Raw genomic sequence first — 7,259 nt, 5'->3', positions numbered from 1 at the left:
CGTTCACTAAAATTAATAATAATAATAAAAAAATTTACATCATCCTTGAAATCCAGCTACGACTTGCTTCTGGCTCAACAACAATGAATAAGTGAGTGAGTTAGAAGATGAAAGATAGGATCAGCGATGCGCTAGAGCTCTGGTGGCCAATAAGAAGCTGTGCTGCAATCTCAAAGTTTCAAATCTACCAGCCGCTTGCAGGAGAAGGGTGGGTAATTACCTCCTATACAATTTACTGTCTCTGAAAAATCAGTTGAAGCTAGTGGCACCTAATAATAACAACAATAGGGGCGAAATAATCAAGCCATAATTTATGGCATAAATCAGAATGGATTTGATGGCAATGAGATTGGCTTAGAATGATGTAAATATTCCCACATTTCGAGCTACCATTGTTATGTGATATCAAGTTGACCATGACTCATAGCAAACATAAGGCTCACAAAACTCTTAAATATTTAACTACTTGGTCTCACAAATTGGCTGCTAAAAGCCAACTCAGAAACATTAGTAAATATAGTCCACATTCTAATACTTTAGTTAATAGGATAAAACAAACAAATAATTCATGATCAAAGTTTAGAGAAATCCTTGTCTGAAAGAAAAAAAAGAAAAGAAAAAAAAGTAACAGGCTTTGTTTACGTGAAGCTTCGTGTTAGCTTTCATGTGACGGTGTCAACAAATTTCTTATACAAAATAATCTGAGACTTATTAGACTCTGAATCTTGAGGCAATTTCAAGCTCCTTCTGAAATATGAATGATAAGTTTAAAGAAAGAGTTTGGGGATGTTTTTTAAATGAAAAATTTCAACCTTATGTTTGGGCTAGGGGCATAATTATTTTCCCTCTTCGCTGCCTTTGAAATAGCGTGAGAGAGTACTGATTTCAATCCTTAATTCCTCCTCTCCACTAGAGCACCCTGCAGTGGTTCCTCAGCACCTACTGTTATTAATTTATCAGGGACTTGTTATTTATTACCTGAATTAAGACAATATTTTTCAAACTGATCTCCTTGCTTCCAAACTTTAATCTTTCTGATTTTTTTTTTTATGGTGTTTTGGAGTGATCTTTCTGAATTTAAAAAATGTATTATAGCTATCATCTGCAAAAAGTCTTAGCTTTCTTGTGCCCTTCAGGAGAGATTATTTTGTTGTTGTTGCGTGCCATCGAGTTGAAATTGACTCATAGTGGACCCTCCAGTGGTTTTGAAGAGGCAGTAAGTCACCTGGAGGAGGTCTGTCCATCTCTCTCTTGGATAGCTGCTGTTCTATTTGAGCTAATAAAAACTATCTTTGATTTAGCAGCCTCACTTCCTATTGTCTTCTATCAGCGCTGTATGATAATCCAGAAGTTGACTTTAGAGCTTTTATTATAAACTACATTCATATTTGAAAACATGGCATTCACTTAAACATTTTATTTACTGCATTTTGAAGTACACATCACCGTTCAGATTAGATGATGGAAGCACGCCACATGCCTTTGGGTTGACAAGACAACTCCTTAGCACTAGGCCATCAGGATTTCCTTTATTTTGGTTTGTTGCTATCAATTCCGATTTACTATGAACTAGGCTGTGTAAAGTTGAGCCCCTCAAGAAACTCTAAGTAGGTGTGAAATATCAATCTTTAAACTAGTAATTTCAGATTTAGCTGTTTTATCACACAAGGAATTCTCCAGGCTTACACAGCCACCATATAAAACCCTCAGTCATGAGGTCTCAGCTTCTTGTAACTGCCTTCTCATACTTAAAATCATCCTCAAAACATATTTTGTAGATGATTGTATTTGGTAGATTTCTGCTGTCAATTTTGTCCAATTTATTCTTTCTTCAATGTATTTGATAATTCAAGCATCCCTAAATAACTTTAATAATGTCCTCCCACATTGACTTTGGATTTAAACATGTACCTTGCAGACCAATGGGACCGCAGAAAAACCAATGAGAACAGAAGTGTGGAAGATGCTTTTAAATGTTTCTCTTTCCATTCTTGGAGCTCTGAGACTATGCCCCAGACCTACAGGCTAGAGACTTAAACAAATGGAATGAAAACATTTGTTGTTGCATCAACATGCTACTACAGCCAAGAGCTATTATTATTCAAGTTAACTGGTACAAAACTTGGTTCTTTATATAGGATATTATCAAAACCCAATTAATATGTTGCAATAGTTTTAAGATTTTGCAATCTGGATACTCCTTAGAGGCAAAAGGACTGACACTGGGGTTGGGGTGAGACTGAGAAAGAGGGGATACATAATGTACTCTGCATTGAAACAGATGAGTGAGAAAACTGATTAAAAGGGATATATAATTAGATATTATTGTCATGACAGGAGTCCAGAATGAAGGCTGCATAGTGGAGTGGACCTGGGGGCAGGGATTGTAAAACAATGAAAGAATTTTTCTTTTAATTTTCAAAGAGAAGAGTGTACTGGGGAGGGAGGGGTGGGCAGGGAGAAAAGTGCAGCAATGAATGAATGGAAATCCAAAGTGTCTGTAAATTTTCATTAAAATCAATAATAATTTAAAAAGGAAAAAAACTAAAATAAGGGGGAAATAAAATAATCTTTAGTGACAAAAAAAAAAGAAAAAAAGGATGCCTGTACGGTGAAACTTTGTCTTACATACTTTGCGCATGTTGTCAGGATGGATCAATTCTTGGAAAAAGACATCATTCTGGAAAATCTAAGAAGCTCCTCAATGAGGTGGATTGACACAATGATTGCAACAGTGTTCAATGGCATGGTAGAGACCCCGATGATGGTGCAGACTAGCCCAAAATTCCTATCTATTGTTGATAGAGTCATTCTGAGTTCTAGTCAACTTGACAGCACCCTACCAATAACAAGTCGTAAGAATAAAAAATGAGCAAAGACTAGGGTTCAGAGTATTAATAAAATAATAAGCTACACATAATCATTAGAGGGTAACTGGTGAGTTATATGTGATTCTTTGAATTTGGGATTTGTATATAAAGTATGTGAAATGCAATACACACACACAGAGGTTTTGGTTTTGTCTCTCTAATTAACTGTTGGAGAAACCAAATTAATATTTTAGTGATTATTGTAGTTAACTTTTCAAAATCTAGCTCAAAAATCACCTTTTTCTCTATAACATTTTGTCTCATATCTTTCTCCATAAAAACTGTCATTCTATACCTCCTCACTCCCATGTGGAGTGAAATTTTAGTTTTGTAACAGATCATATTGAGATTGTATGTGGTTGAGTTCAATAGAATTTACTCAAAATAGAAAACGATGTGTTATGAGATATTGTAATAGAACATAAATGGATTAATGGGAAAAAATAATCTCAATTCCACACTTCTAGAAACTTCTTATGCCACTGTGGACATAACAGAGTTTTACATTAGTTTGTACTCCTCATATAAACCCCAAAAGAACATATTTAAAATCCCCCGGCTTCTCCACAGGAGTAAAAAGAGCAATTTCCTCCCTTTCAATTTCTGCCTCTTAAAACCCACTGGAGAGTCAGCTGTGACTAGTGTACAACAACAACATATATAAAGGGAACTCTAGTGGGTTAGTGGGAGGGAACTCTGTTGCCAACACTCGTGTACATGGTTCAAATCTACCAGCCATTCCATATGAGAAAGATGTGAAACTCCATCCTGTGTAATTTACTGCCTTTTAAAACTCATTGGAGGGTCAGCTCTGACTCAGTGACAACAGCAGCAAAAATATATATGCTGTTGTTGTTTTTATGTGCCATTGAGTCGCCAGCAACTCATAGCAACGCTATGCACAACAGCCCTAAGCCCTGCTCTATCCTGTGCCAATAATTTTGTCTATGGCACACCTACCCTCATTACCCGAGTAACTGAATCAATCCACCTCGTTGAGGGTCTTCCTCTCTTGTTCTGTCTTTCCACCCTCTCAAGCATGATGTCCCTCTCCAAGGACTTATTCTGCCTTGCAACATGTCCAAAGTATGTCAGACGAAGCTTCAGAATCCTTGCCTCCAAGGAGCAGCCTGGCTTCATCCTTTCCAGGATGAACTTGTGTTGTTAAATGGTGTCAAGTCCATAAACTCTGGTAGTCTAATCTGTAAGGAATGACTATGCAGCCCTCATCGCTCTGTCAGTTTGAAGCTACCAGTGGCTCCGTGGGAGAAAAATTTACAATTTCTTCCTGTGTATTTTACAGCCTGTGCAACCCAATAGAGAAAAGACACCAATAGTTGGTTATACAACATATAATTATGAGTTAAACTTATGGTTTTTCTTTATGAAATATGCCTCAGAGTGTTCATAGTAATGTTAAAGTCTAAACTGTATAAGTTCAATATGAGTTTGCTGACTGAATCAGCTGAATCTCACTTGAGAGGCTCTCCAGAATTTTTTTTTTTTTTTTCATTTTAAAAGAGGCTCCATTCAGCACCAATACTTACTCCAGAGGAATGGATATTCTTGAAAAAAATCAGCAACAGAAAAATTTGGGGATAATTTGTGAATAGAAATGTCTTCCTCACAACCATCTAATCATACTTTATGTCAAATCTAGAAAGAGACCTGATATTGACCTTGACATGATCTTATTTTTTAATCAACCCATAATGTTCTCTGTCCATGTAAAGCAAGAATCTCATTTAAAGTAAATCTGAAACAATCAATATATTTAAGTTCATGAAGTACTATTCTAAATTGGTTTTGTTTATGCATACAATAAGCATTCCTGCTGTGATAATAATTTAAGAGGAATAAAAAGGCAGTGATAACATTGCATCTCATTAAGCTCTACAGACACATTCACCATAACTTCCTTAAGGAATAACATTCATAAGTAGCTTTTTTAAAAAAGAATCAGTACGACTGATAATGAGGTTAGCATCAGGTGGTAACAGACTTGAAGGAAAACCAAGTGTTTTCTTGCACAAAAACAACAAAAGTAATACAAAATTTTACCATTCAGAGAGACTGGCATTATTAAAAGACAAAAATAAAATCCAAATACAATTGTTTTATTGTACACTGATAGTATGCTTGCTTTTTATCAGAACCTATCTCTTGCTGTACTCACTCTCTCATCTGAAACCCAACTGTGCTTTTTCTGTATATTCCATTTAGCATTCTTCAGTGTCTCTATATTTAGTCATATCTTATCTCTTCTATAATAATGTACATTCTTTGAAGGACACCTATACCTTTAAACTATTGTATCCTTATTTGTCATTGTGCTTTGCACACATGAGATAGTAAGTGTTAATCCAGTGAAACAACTATTTGTGTATATATTGTATTGGCATTATAGGCACTAGTGACTATATTCTGCAGGAAATGTTATTGTTGTTGTTTTTGGGTACCATCGAGTCAGAATCAACCCATAGCTAACCCTCCAGTGGGTCCTCAGAGGCAGTTAATTGCACAGAAGGAGATTGCCCACCCTTCTCCCGAGGAGCAGCTGCTGGATTCAAACTCATGCCCTCAGGATGGCAGCACAGATTCTTTGCCACTAGGCCACCAGAGCTCTATATACTCTTTGCAAGGAAAGTAGTATAGTAGAATTAATAGTAACAAACACGCATCTCAGAGGGACCTAGATTAAAATGTCCCTTCAGTTTTTATAGCTTTAGTTTCTTTGTCTATAACATCAGGTTAATCAAGTACATCTTTCACAGAGTTGGACTGTGTAAGTAATACATGCAAAGTGTTTGAAATGGAGGAATTTTTAACTATTAACTCATGAATTAAGTGTAAGTGAAACTTACTATTAGCAATCTCTAAATTGAAAAAAAACCATCATTGTAGAGATGAATATGTTTATAATTACTAGTTATTAGTTGACTACTTTTCTTTTTTAAGTGGGGGGTATATGGCAAAAGGAGATTTCATTTGCTCTTACATGTTAAAACACACTGAGAGAGAGAAAAAAATAAACACCTAATATTTGGGCATCAACAAATTTTTAAAGAAAACAAATCCTTGCATGCCAAAACACCCTCTTGTCACAACAACTAGTTAAATAACCCAACACCTGGCTAGAACAAGTTATTAATTCTATTTTCATTATGAAATATTATCTATAACTGGCAACACTGTAACTTCCATAATTGCAGCATGAGATTCATCAGGCTGTTGCTCATCCTAGAAGAGCCAAATGAGTAACAGATTTACTGTGAACAGCTTTCCAAATTCCCTTCAACAAGCGCAGTAATTTGCTTACAGGTGTAATGTGCCACCAGTAATTGGACTGGTTTGAATTCTGCTCCTGCAGCATCTGCTGATAACACTTCTTCTTCCTAATTAAAATTATTAGAGTTCCTTTCACTTTGTCAATTTCCAGTTCCAATGCATCGGCTGTTCAAAGCTGTTTGAATAATTATGATAGTTGTTCTCTTGGATTAATTTAAAAAAAGAAACTGGATATGAGAGAGGCAGATTATTGTTTCTTCATAAAACTCAAGAAATTTTCAAGATAAGAAAGAGGGTACATGTGTGCATGTGTGAATTACACTACCACACAATATAGGCTATGAAAACCCTTTGACATCAAGTCTCTCTGACACTATAATGATCTTGTAAGTCAGAGTAGAATTTCCCCTTATATAGTTTCCAAGGCTGTAATCTTTGCAGAGGACTCAGGTGGCGTAGTCCAGATTGAACATGCTCTATTAACTCAAATACATCTCTAAGCAGTTTGAATCCACCAGTAGTTCCTCTGGAGAAAGATGCACAGACTCCTTCAGTTACAATGTTGAGCCTCAGAAACTGTGGAGGGTCATACAGCCAGAATAGACTTGAGGAGGGGGAATGAGTAATCTTTACTGCAGCAGACTGTTTTATATTCTCCAAAAGTTTTCTCTAGTTTTTGTTGAGTTGTTTTGTTTCTTTATGCTTTTTTTAGGGGGTGGAAGGAGGGTACTTGGTTGCTACGTGTCTGCTCGTTTTTCAAGTTGTCTGACTAGATATTAAAACAAAAGGTTTTCTTTTGAATGCAGTCCTGTGCCCAGCCATAGTCTGGCCTCAAACACACGAGTTCATCTCTAGCAATGTGTCCTGAGGGACTTTATGAAATCATTTGTTTTGTTTTGTTTTTTACCGTATGCCATAGAGTTGGAACTGATCCATAGCTGACCCTCCAGTGGGTTTTCATAGTGAAACTAATTCTAGTTGATGAGAATGGGGGAGGAGAACTAATAAGTTGAATTTTAAATAAACTTGTTAGGCTTCAAAAAGGGAGCTCTGCGGGCTTAGTCCTTAGAGTCTTGCTGCCAACCCAAAGGCAGCGTATCT

The sequence above is a fragment of the Elephantulus edwardii genome, unplaced genomic scaffold (genome assembly GCF_000299155.1).
Source record: "Elephantulus edwardii isolate Elephantulus edwardi_28Jun2011 unplaced genomic scaffold, EleEdw1.0 scaffold00029, whole genome shotgun sequence".
Lineage (NCBI taxonomy): Eukaryota > Metazoa > Chordata > Mammalia > Macroscelidea > Macroscelididae > Elephantulus > Elephantulus edwardii.
This window is presented reverse-complemented; position numbering follows the sequence as displayed.